Source organism: Spermophilus citellus, assembly GCF_964194105.1.
Source record: "Spermophilus citellus genome assembly, chromosome: 16".
Taxonomy (NCBI): Eukaryota; Metazoa; Chordata; class Mammalia; order Rodentia; family Sciuridae; genus Spermophilus; species Spermophilus citellus.
Window position 1 is genome coordinate 33,388,129 of NC_138196.1, and position 13,070 is coordinate 33,401,198.

Consider the following 13,070-nt stretch of genomic DNA (forward strand, 5'->3'; position numbering starts at 1 on the left):
AATCCAGTGGTTGTGGGTATCTGTCTGAACAGTAAAATCATGGAAATCAGCTGTCTCCTTTAACCTTGGGTAACTAACCCATCTTTATTGTTTTAACACTTACTAGAAAATCTGATCTTCAAACATTTGAATTCTAAACATAAAATGTGATAGCCTGCAGTGTTGTAGGCAGTGAAGTAATGGCTGCTATTTATAAGTGGAACTTCTATCAAAATAAGTAACTGTTTATAAAATTCAGTTTTTGTAGAATTTTCCCAAGGAATAGCACCTTGGTGGAATGTTTCTCATTAAAACTTTACAGAAGTGATTCATATTCAGTACCGCTTTTAATCACTCTTTTAAATATAAGTACAGAATGTCTGTAAGGAAGCCAAAGTTTGTTAATTTTTATATAACTAAAATAAAATAGATTTGGAGGGATCTGTGTTCATATTAAGTTGAGAAAGAGGGAATCACTGAAGTTTAGCAATGTGTTGATCCCAAAAAAGGGAGATGTTTTATAAATGATCTTTCACAGTTTCTATGAGTCTGTTGCCTTTAACACTGATAACTTTACCATTTAAAGAGAGTAGTTAAAGTCAGATGGTCATATTTACTGACTTTATGGAGTTTGAGAATAAACTGTATCTTAGTGAATGGCAACTTTGTGTCTAAAAACTTAACCACTACTTCTTGGTCCTGTTCAATATGGTTCTAGCCACTGTTTTTATTGTTTCCTTATAAAAGAGGTAATAATCATTCATTTGTGTTTGTATTTTCATTCCTTTTTTATTTCTGCTTTTGTATGGGCTAGTGATTGAATAATCAAAGTAATTTTTCAAAGAGCCCCAAGAGTTTAATGATCCCCTTTGTTACTGAGAAATAATTTCTTGTTATATTAATCATTCTATAAATGATACTGCCTTGGGTCGAAAGCTGGAAGAATTGTTTGAGACAACACAAAAAGCCTCGTGAATTTATGTCTTAGTTTTATTTTCAGTCTGTATAAATAAAATGAGTCTTTGGATTTATTTTTTATTAAAGTGAAATGTAGCAATTGCTAATATAAGGATAGGTAATATAAAGAAATAAAACATCCCTGGCTAGTGAGTTAAGTTATCCCTTAAAATATATTCAGATGAAAATCAATCTCATTAAGAACACAGAAGCAAACAACTTAATTTGTGAATAAATTCTTGGCAGGTGTTATAGAGAATTGTCGTTTTAAAGAATTAATACACTGAAGTTCTCCAAAGAGAAGGAATATTTTCAATTGACCCAAAATGCATTTTGATATCAATTCAGTGGGGAAGTCCCAGGCTCTGCTCGGCATGCTTCCTTGCCTGGTGTTGCCAGAAAGAATACAGGGTGGCTCGTTAAATGTAAATTTCAGACTAATAATAATTTTTAGTGTAAGTATATCCCAAATATTGTATGAGACATACTTATTTTTTAAAAGTATTTTTTGAAGTATGTTATTTATCTGAAATTCCCATTTAATTGGGTATCCTATACTTTTATTTGTTAAATCTGACAACCTGAGTCCAGGCTTTCCTGGGGCTTCCAGACTTTCTTTATTGGCTCAAAGGCCCAATACACAAACAATATGAATTTGGAATTGAGTAAGATAAGAGTACCATTCCTGGAGTTAGACTGCTTAGGTTCATATCCCTGCCCTACCACTTCCTAGGTGTGTGGTCTTAATATAAGCCTCTGTCTTCATCTATAAAATGTATCAAGTGAACTATAAGAAATAATTCATATGGAGGATTTTAGCATTGTTCTTAGCATGTGTTAAGTGTTCAAAAAGAACTTTTACTCCTCTGGGAAAACAAGTTAGAAAGCACGTAGCTATTAAGTGGGTGCCACCAAGTAGAAAGTCAAATTTGTTTTTTAAAAAATAAATAAGATTACAAATAGGATAGCATGTAGAGGAAGAAGGGAACATGGCCGTGCAGCAAATACAGTATTGAGAATACATACCTCTGTGGAAATGGAGAATGCAGAAAATAAGCTGGTTTGACCCTGTTGAGAGGAATTGTCTGGTTCTGGGCTCCAATTAAAACAAACAGGGCTGGGGATGTAGTTCAGTGGTGGCACTTGCCTGCCATTTACAAGGGCACTGGGTGTTCTATCCCCAGTACTGAATGAATAAATAGAAACCTGAAGATTCTAAAAAGAGAACAATGTTAAAACCAAGGTGGAGGGCGTGGGGGAGGGGGGAAGTGGCTCAGCAGTAGAGTGCTTGCCCAGCATTCATGAGGCCTTAGGTTCAACCCCCAGCACTGGGGTCGGTGGTGAGAGGAACTCTAAAAGTGAACTCACCAGTTGACCCCACAAAAGGCAAAAGGGAAATTTAACAACTTCACTGGGCTTTGTTGTTAGATTTTGTTTTGTTTGGGGCTGGGGCGAGGGGAGGCACAGGTGATACTGGGGATAGTCAGGCCCTTTACCACTTAGTTACATCCCCAACTCTTTTTTTTTTTTTTTTTTTTTTTTTTTTTGGAGACAGGGTCTCACTAAATTGTCCAGGATGGACTTGAATTTGCCATCTGCTTCAAGTAGCTCAGCCTCCAAGTAGCTGGGATCACAGATGTACACCTCTGCACCTGGCAGAGTATTTCAAAAGAATTTACATACATCTGGCTAAAGTTTGAAATAGGAATAAGTAGTTACCTGCCAATAGAAAGTAATTAAGTCCAGGGATTAGCACAGATAACATTTTCTTCTCTGAGAAGTCTTCAGAAATTGGGGGAAATTTTATGCTCTTTGGGATGGTCTAAACGTCATTCTTTCTATGTGAAAGATCAGATGATTTTTTAGGGCCCTCCCCAGATCTACAATCTATACTGACATTTCAAAAGCCAAATATGACTGCGTGTTTGCGCAAGAATTGCTGTCATAGGCTACTCTGCCTGAATTCATTTAAACTGGGACATGGGCACTATGACTCCACTTCTCTTCAAAGTCAAATAACTAAGCAACAGTAATCTTTTTTTAACATCCCCCGCCCCCGCCAAAAAAAAAAAAAAACACACAATTACTATAGGCTCAGGAAACAATTTTAAAATTTATATGCTTCTCTCATATAGAGGACCTAGGACTATAGAGGTGAATGTTTTTAAAAACTTGATGAGGTCTGTGGCATTGGCGGTGGCGGCCCCTGGGGCCTGAGGAGGTGGTGTGGCTGCGGGTTTTGCCCAGAGAGCGTGTTCGGGGCTGTTTCTTGGCCGACTTCACGGGGACGCCACTGATCAGCGCCGGATGTGACCTTCTCCTTGGACGATTCAAGTTCTTAAAAAGTTTCAGTGTACATTTGAGGTACCACATCTTACAGGCATGTGATTAGTCTGTGAATTACCTCTGCACTAACTCCAGGACAGGCCCTGAGTTGCATAAAGGAATTAGCCCCTTTCTAGGTCACCATGATGGTGTATAATGTGAGGGGGATTATGTAGAGGAGAATCTAATATGGAGAATGGGGCAAGATGAGGCATGAAGGTCAAGATGAAGAGGAACTTCTTAAGGAGGAGGCAAAGACCCAGCCCAAGGTAAAAGCCAACTGAGCCTTCATAGGCAGTGGCCACAGGATTGAAACGGGGCTTGGGAGAGACAGTCAGGACACACCCGTTGCATTGGTCACCCGGCAAAGGGAACGAATTCACCATTTGCATGGGATACCACCATGGCAGAGAACTGACGTCATGGGCGGAGGAGATAACTTCATTGAAACCAGGTGTGTAATCCCCTAGCCATCCCTCTCCACACAGCGGGGAAACCTTAAGGGCCCCTCCCAGCTCTCCCGTGAGTGCGATAGCCAGACCGAGGGAATCAGGAGTGGCGCAGGACAGGACTCCCGGTGCGGAACTTCCGGCTACTGCTCCCACCAGTGCTGACAACTGAGGTCTCTTGCACCAGCTACCAGGGGCGTGGCTACTGGAGGGCAAGCAAATTCGCTGAGGGTTCTCAGCCCCAAGCTCTACAAACTTAGGGTCTGAGGGAATGGCAAACAGGGAGAGTGTGCCCAGGCGTTCATGGAAACAGGGCTCCCAGGAGCAGCAGACCTGGCGTGTAGCCAGTATTGTGGTGAGCATCACAGGTGAGCAAGGCCTGGCTTGAGGAAACACAAGAGACGGCCCTAGACACTCAGGATTGGAGACCCACCTAGTCTGGGAGGAAGAGCTGTTGCACAGTGATTGGTTCCCACCTATTGAGAGGAGAAGCTTGGCCCAGTGGGCACAGCTCCACCTACTGGAAGAGAAGTTAATCGAACTCTATGACTGCATTTATTATTATTTTTTTTTAATTTGGGGTTTTTTTTTCTTTCATTTTCATTTTTTGTTGTTGTTGTTCTTTAACTTTTTTTAATGTTTTTAATTTTTTTTAATTTTTTTATTTTATTATTATTTTTTTAATTTTACTTTTCATTTTTTATTATCATTATTATTTTTTTATTTTTTTTTCTTTCTTCATTTTCTATTTTTTTTCTCTTTTGTCTTTTCATTTCTTTTCAATTTTCTTATTCCCCATTCCTTGAATTCTACCTGCCTACTCTCATTCTCTTTAGTGACTTCTTCCCTTCCCTTCTAATATCTTTCCTCCCAAGCATCAAATAATTTATAAGAGTAAACAGTAACTCAGCAGTCAAACAGAACAAGAAGTAACATGAGCAGCATAAAAAAGCAAGGAAGAAAAGGAGTACAAACAATGAAGGACAGCCTAAATATTCAGGAGGACCTAGAGTCATCAGAAAAATGGTCATATAAAGAACTCAAGGAATACCTTAGACAGATGGAAGGGAACCTTAAAGATCACATTGAAAATGAATTACATAAACAGATAAAAGAAGAAGTTAAGCATCTTTATCAGGAGATAGAGATTATAAAAAAAAATCAAACAATAATTCTAGAAATGAAGGAAATGATAAACCAAATTAAAAACTCAATTGACAGTATCACTAACAGAGTGGAGCAAGTAGAAGCCAGAACGTCAGATAATGAAGACAAAATACGTCATCTTGAAAAGAGTCTAGCCAACTCAGAAAGGCTGGTAAAAAATCACAAGAAAAACATCCAAGAGATATGGGATAACATAAAAAAACCAAACTTACAAGTCATCGGGATAGAGGAAGGTACAGAGATTCAAACCAAGGGAATGAGTAACCTGCTGAATGAAATAATTACAGAAAACTTTCCAGAAATAAAAAAGGAAACGGATATACAAATTGTAGATGCATACAGGACACCAAGCACACAAAATCACAGTAGACCAACGCCAAGACACATTGTTATGAAGATAGCCAATATACAGAACAAAGAGAAAATATTAAAAGCTACAAGAGAAAGGAGGCAGATTACATTCAGGGGTAATCCAATAAGGTTGACAACGGATTTTTTATCACAGACACTGAAAGCGAGAAGATCCTGGAACAACGTATTTCAAACACTGAAAGACAATGGATGCCAACCAAGAATTCTGTATCCAGCAAAATTAAGCTTCAGGTATGACAACGAAATAAAAATCTTTCATGATAAACAAAAGCTAAAAGAATTTTCAGCCAGAAAACCAGCATTGCAAAGTGTCTTGAGCAAAACACTACACGAGGAAGAAATGAAAAACAACAACCAAAACCATCAGTGGGAAGTGCCTCGGTAATGACAGAGGGTGGGGGGGAAAGCTAATCGTGGAGAAACAAACTGAATTAAAAAAAAAAGATAAATAATCAAACATGGCTGGCAGTACAAACCATATATCAATAGTAACTCTAAACGTTAATGGCTTAAACTCTCCAATAAAGCGAAATAGGCTGGTAACATGGATTAAAAAAACAAATCCAACAATATGTTGCCTCCAGGAGACACATCTGATTGGAAAAGACATACACAGGCTGAAGGTGAAAGGTTGGGAAAAAATATACCACGCACACGGTCCTCATAAGCAAGCAGGGGTGGCCATCCTCATATCGAATAAAATCGACTTCAAGACTAAGTTAATCAAAAGGGATAAGGAAGGACATTATATACTGTTAAAAGGCACCATTCACCAACAAGACATAACAATTATGAATATTTATGCACCAAATAATGGTGCTGCGACGTTCATAAAACAAATTCTCCTCAAGTTCAAGAATCAAATAGACCACAACACAATAATTATGGGTGACTTCAACACACCTCTCTCACCATTGGACAGATCCTCCAAACAAAAGTTGAATAAAGAAACTATAGAACTCAATATCACAATCAATAACCTAGACTTAACTGACATATATAGAATATATCAACCATCATCAAGTGGATATACTTTTTTCTCAGCAGCACATGGATCCTTCTCAAAAATAGACCATATATTATGCCATAGGGCAACCCTCAGTAAATATAAAGGGGTGGAGATAATACCATGCATTTTATCTGATCATAATGGAATGAAACTGGAAATCAATGATAAAAGAAGGAAGGAAAAATCCTACATCACATGGAAAATGAACAAAATGTTACTGAATGATCAATGGGTTACAGAAGACATAAAGGAGGAAATCAAAAAATTCTTAGAGATAAATGAAAATATAGACACAACATATCGGAATGTATGGGACACAATGAAAGCAGTTTTAAGAGGGAAATTCATTGCCTGGAGGTCATTCCTCAAAAAAAGAAAACAACAACAAATAAATGAGCTCACACTTCATCTCAAAGCCCTAGAAAAGGAAGAGCAAAACAACAGCAAATGTAGCAGAAGGCAAGAAATAATTAAAATCAGAGCGGAAATCAACGAAATTGAAACAAAAGAAACTATTGAAAAAATTAACAAAACTAAAAGTTGGTTCTTCGAAAAAATAAATAAGATCAACAGACCCTTAGCCATGCTAATGAAGAGAAGAAGAGAGAGAACTCAAATTACTAACATATGGGATGAAAAAGGCAATATCACAACAGATGCTACAGAAATACAGAAGACAATTAGAAATTATTTTGAAAACCTATATTCCAATAAAATAGAAGATAGTGAAGACATCGATAAATTTCTTAAGTCATATGATTTGCCCAGACTGAGTCAGGAGGATACACACAATTTAAACAGACCAATATCAATGGAAGAAATAGAAGAAGCAATCAAAAGACTACCAACCAAGAAAAGCCCAGGACCGGATAGGTATACAGCGGAGTTTTACAAAACGTTTAAAGAAGAATTAATACCAATACTTTTCAAGTTATTTCAGGAAATAGAAAAAGAGGGAGCTCTGCCAAATTCATTCTATGAGGCCAACATCACCCTGATTCTGAAACCAGACAAAGACACCTCAAAGAAAGAAAACTACAGACCAATATCTCTGATGAACCTAGATGCAAAAATCCTCAATAAAATTCTGGTGAATCGGATACAAAGGCACATCAAAAAAATTGTGCACCACGATCAAGTAGGATTCATCCCTGGGATGCAAGGATGGTTCAATATACAGAAATCAATAAATGTTATTCACCACATCAATAGATTTAAAGATAAGAACCATATGATCATCTCGATAGACGCAGAGAAAGCATTCGACAAAGTACAGCATCCCTTTATGTTCAAAACATTAGAAAAACTAGGGATAACAGGAACTTTCCTCGACAATGTAAAAGCTATCTATGCTAAGCCTCAGGCTAGCATCATTCTGAATGGAGAAAAATTGAAGGCATTCCCTCTAAAATCTGGAACAAGACAGGGATGCCCTCTCTCACCACTTCTATTCAATATAGTTCTCGAAACACTGGCCAGAGCAATTAGACAGATGAAAGAAATTAAAGGCATAAAAATAGGAAAAGAAGAACTTAAATTATCACTATTTGTGGATGACATGATTCTATACCTAGAAGACCCAAAAGGGTCTACAAAAAAACTACTAGAACTAATAAATGAATTCAGCAAAGTGGCAGGATATAAAATCAACACGCATAAATCAAAGGCATTTCTGTATATCAGTGACAAAACTTCTGAAATGAGGAAAAACACTCCATTCATAATATCCTCAAAGAAAATAAGATACTTGGGAATCAACCTAACAAAAGAGGTGAAACATTTATACAATGAAAACTACAGAACCCTAAAGAGAGAGATAGAAGAAGATCTTAGAAGATGGAAAAATGTACCCTGTTCATGGTTAGGCAGAACTAACATCATCAAAATGGCGATATTACCCAAAGTTCTCTACAGGTTTAATGCAATGCCAATCAAAATCCCAACGGCATTTCTTGTAGAAATAGATAAAGCAATCATGAAATTCATATGGAAAAATAAAAGACCCAGAATAGCAAAAGCAATTCTAAGCAGGAAGTGTGAATCAGGCGGTATAGCGATACCAGATTTCAAACTATATTACAGAGCAATAGTAACAAAAACAGCATGGTACTGGTACCAAAACAGGCGGGTGGACCAATGGTACAGAATAGAGGACACAGAGACTAATCCACAAAGCTACAACTATCTTATATTTGATAAAGGAGCTAAAAGCATGCAATGGAGGAAGGATAGCATCTTCAACAAATGGTGTTGGGAAAACTGGAAATCCATATGCAACAAAATGAAACTGAATCCCCTCCTCTCGCCATCCACAAAAGTTAACTCAAAATGGATTAAGGAGCTAGATATCAAATCAGAGACTCTGCGTCTGATAAAAGAAAAAGTTGGCTCTGATCTACATATTGTGGGGTCGGGCTCCAAATTCCTTAATAGGACACCCATAGCACAAGAGTTAATAACAAGCATGAACAAATGGGACTTACTTAAACTGAAAGTTTTTTCTCAGCAAGAGAAATAATAAGAGAGGTAAATAGGGAGCCTACATCATGGGAACAAATTTTTACTCCTCACACTTCAGATAGAGCCCTAATATCCAGAGTATACAAAGAACTCAAAAAATTAGACAATAAGACAACAAATAACCCAATCAACAAATGGGCCAAGGACCTGAACAGACACTTCTCAGAGGAGGACATACAATCAATCAACAAGTACATGAAAAAATGCTCACCATCTCTAGCAGTCAGAGAAATGCAAATCAAAACCACCCTAAGATACCATCTCACTCCAGTAAGATTGGCAGCCACTATGAAGTCAAACAACAACAAGTGCTGGCGAGGATGTGGGGAAAGGGGTACTCTTGTACATTACTGGTGGGACTGCAAACTGGTGCAGCCAATTTGGAAAGCAGTATGGAGATTCCTGGGAAAGCTGGGAATGGAACCACCATTTGACCCAGCTATTGCCCTTCTCGGACTATTCCCTGAAGACCTTAAAAGAGCGTACTATAGGGATACTGCCACATCGATGTTCATAGCAGCACAATTCACAATTGCTAGACTGTGGAACCAACCCAGATGCCCTTCAATAGATGAATGGATAAAAAAAATGTGGCATTTATACACCATGGAGTATTACACAGCACTAAAAAATGACAAAATCATGGAATTTGCAGGGAAATAGATGGCACTAGAGCAGATTATGCTTAGTGAAGCTAGCCAATCCCTAAAAAACAAATACCAAATGTCTTCTTTGATATAATGAGAGCAACTAAGAACAGAGCAGGGAGGAAGAGCAGGAGGAAAAGATTAACATTAAACAGGGACATGAGGTGGGAGGGAAAGCGAGAGAAAAGGGAAATCGCATGGAAATGGAGGGAGACCCTCATTGTTATACAAAATTACATATAAGAGGTTATGAGGGGAATGGGATAACAAACATGGAGGGAAATGAATTACAGTAGATGGGGTAGAGAGAGAAGATGGGAGGGGAGGGGAGGGGGGATAGTAGAGGATTGGAAAGGTAGCAGAATACAACAGTTACTAATATGGCATTATGTAAAAATGTGGATGTTTAACCGATGTGATTCTGCAATCTATATTTGGGGTAAAAATGGGAGTTCATAACCCACTTGAATCTAATGTATGAAATATGATATGTCAAGAGCTTTGTAATGTTTTGAACAACCAATAAAAAAGAAAAATAAATAAATAAATAAATAAAATAAAAAACTTGATGACATTTATGATGAACACCAAGTTTTAGATTATTCATAAAATCTGTTCCTCTGAAGCCAGGCATGATGGCATTTACCTGTAATTCCAGCTACTCCGAAGGACAAGGCAGGAGTTCGAGTTCAAGGCCAACTTGGGCAATATAGCAAGATTCTGTCTCAAAATAAAACTATAAAAAAAGGGCTGGGGATATAACTCAGGTAAAACACAAAGGACTGAAAGTTCTGTTCAGTGGTAGAGCACTTACTTAGCATGCTCAAAGCTCTAGATTCAATCCCCAGCACAAAGAAGAAGAAGGAGAAGGAGAAGAAGATGATCTACTCCTTTTGGGTGTTTGGCTTCTTAATCTGTTTTTTCCTTTGTTTCTGAAAATTATGGGAAGGATTTAAAGACATATTACTGGTGCTGAAACTATTCTGGACTTGCATTTTTCAAGGATTATGTAGCAGGGGAGAATAAAAGGTTAAGTTAGATAGTTGATATCCATCCAACTGAAGAAAAAACTAAAAAAGAAAATAAGGAGCTGGATGCAGTGGTGCATACCTGTAATCCCAGTTCTCAGGAGGCTGAGGCAGGAAGATCATAAGTTTGAGGTCAGCCTCAACAATCCAGTAAGGTCCTGTTTCCAAACAGTAAATAAAAAGGGCTAGGGATTTAAAATGCCCCTGGGTTTAATCCCCAGTACTATAAAAATAAATTCAAAAGCTAAATAATTTTAAACAGTAAAGAAGCTGGAATGTGAAACAATAATAGGACTAGGACCATTATCTTTTTTTTCCATAAGATCGTAGAGTGTTAGAAATGAAAAACATCTTAGAAATAAATCTACAGTAAAATCTCAACTCATCCTGGTCTCCTGCAAGTTTCCTTTACAGAGTAATGTCCCAACAAAGGCTCACTGAATAGGTAAGAAGGTGGAGGATGGCACTGCCTAGTAATTCACAGAAGAGAGAGACCTCATCTATTAAGTGAAGATACAAACTGGACCAGTGGTATACACTTGAAATTCCAGGGGCTTGGAGGCTGAAGCAGGAGGATTGCAAGTTTGAAGACAGCCTCAGCAACTTACTGAAAACCTGTCTGAAAAATAAAATAAGGGCAGGGGATGTAGTTACTTTGCTAAAACTCCCTGGGTTCCATCCTCACTAGTGGAAGGAAGGAAGGAAGGAAGGAAGGAAGGAAGGAAGGAAGGAAGGAAGGAAGGAAGGAAGGAAGGAAAGAGGGAAGGAAGGGACTACTTGTTATCATAGTGACCTATCACTTGAATTGCTATCACCATTAGACATTCCCTAGATCTATGAAGTATTTATGTTTTTTTTCTGTTTGTTTGTTTTTCTTGGTGCTGGAGATTGAACCCAGGGATGCTTTACCACTGAGCTATACCCTGAGCCCTCTATATTTTTTTTATTCTGAGACAAACTCACTTAGGTGGTTAGGACTTGCTAAACTGGGAAGGCTGGTTTCAAACTTGTGATCCTCCTGCCTCAGACTCCCAAGGCAGGGATTACAGGTGTATGCCACTAAAGCCAGCATATTTATGGTTTTAAAATGTTTTCCAAATAGCATATTTCTTTAAAAGTATTTCATGCTCATCCTTTCCTTTCTCTATACATCCCTTCACCGCCATCTCCTTTGTTCCTTCCATCACTTCCTACTGTCTAGTTCTATACAATTTTGTGCCTCTACAACAAACAACTATTAGGCTTATTCCATGAAGAGCTATTCTGGTCACTTTTTAATGTTTACCACTTTGGAGTAAAAATGTATCAACGCTAGAGATACTTGAATACAATTACTCCTAATATCTTCAGCAATTCTAGTTTATAATCTAGTCATGTGTACCATGAAAAATGACCATAGACTTCTCCAAAAGAAGTTTCATTGCAAGGATGCAAGGTTCTGTCCAAAACTATTTTCCCAGAGCAGAACATGTAAAATTCCATCTCACTTCCTAGAGTCTGGTGGGAAAAGGTATAAGAAGAATAAGAATATTGCCTCTTCTTTCCAGAAATCTCTGAGTGAGCCCAGTCACAAGACCAAAAAAGCAACCTAAAGGGCTAAAGAACAAACGTTAGCCTTTCTCCAACATAATAGCATCACATGTCATTAAACTGAATTGAGACTCTTTGAACAGTAATTGCAACCAAGTTTGCTTTCCATAAAAGCAATCTCTTTCTACTTGCCGTGGTACCTACTATTTTACCATCGGACTGTGTGGTGTTTATCTAGCTCATCAAATTTAGGACCCTATTTGCCAGAGAACTGGACAAACAGGAGACTGAAGAACTGGACTGTGTGCTGAGCTCATTCTTGTTGGCCTAAACCTGTCTGTCCTCTCCTTTGACAAGTGTGACAAGCAGCACGCAGCCCCTGACCACTTGTGTTATAGATAGCCCAAACTGAAGCAGGCTCTAAGTCAAAACTATACACTAGATTTCAAATACTAAATTTTTTTCCCCCAAGAGTTAAAGCTGCTCTTTTGGTTTTTGTTTGTTTGTTTTGTACTGGGGATTGAATCTAGGGGCACTCTACCACTGAGCTACATCCCCAACCCTTATGAATCTTTAAAACAGGGTCTCACTAAATTGCGGGGGTTGACCTTGAACTTGGGGTCCTCCTGTTTTAGCCTCTGGTGTCGCTGGGATTATGGGTCTGCGTCACTGCAGCTTGCTTTATTGATTGCATGTTGTTATATTACTTTGGATATATTGGGTTAAATAAATATATAATTTAATTGGTTTATTTTTTATAAGCACATGGGAAATTCTTGATTTCTGTGTGAACCACATATTTCTATAAGCAAGCACTGGTTTACAGGATGACAAAAATAACCATACATTTGAATCGTGCCTTGTCTTTGGAGTGTTCTTTTATATCTATTAAGGGTTTCTCACAAAAACCATCCAATATATTAAAAGCTATATCTCTGCTCTAGCAGTATCTAATCCTGGTCACTTCGCCTAGAATTTCAGTTTATACAAACGGGCAAACCTTGTAATGCATTTAAGGGAAGAGGACCCTGAGAACGTGCTGCGGAGTTTGCCTCAAAGAAGTCCCTTGGGGGTAGGGAGCGGCAGG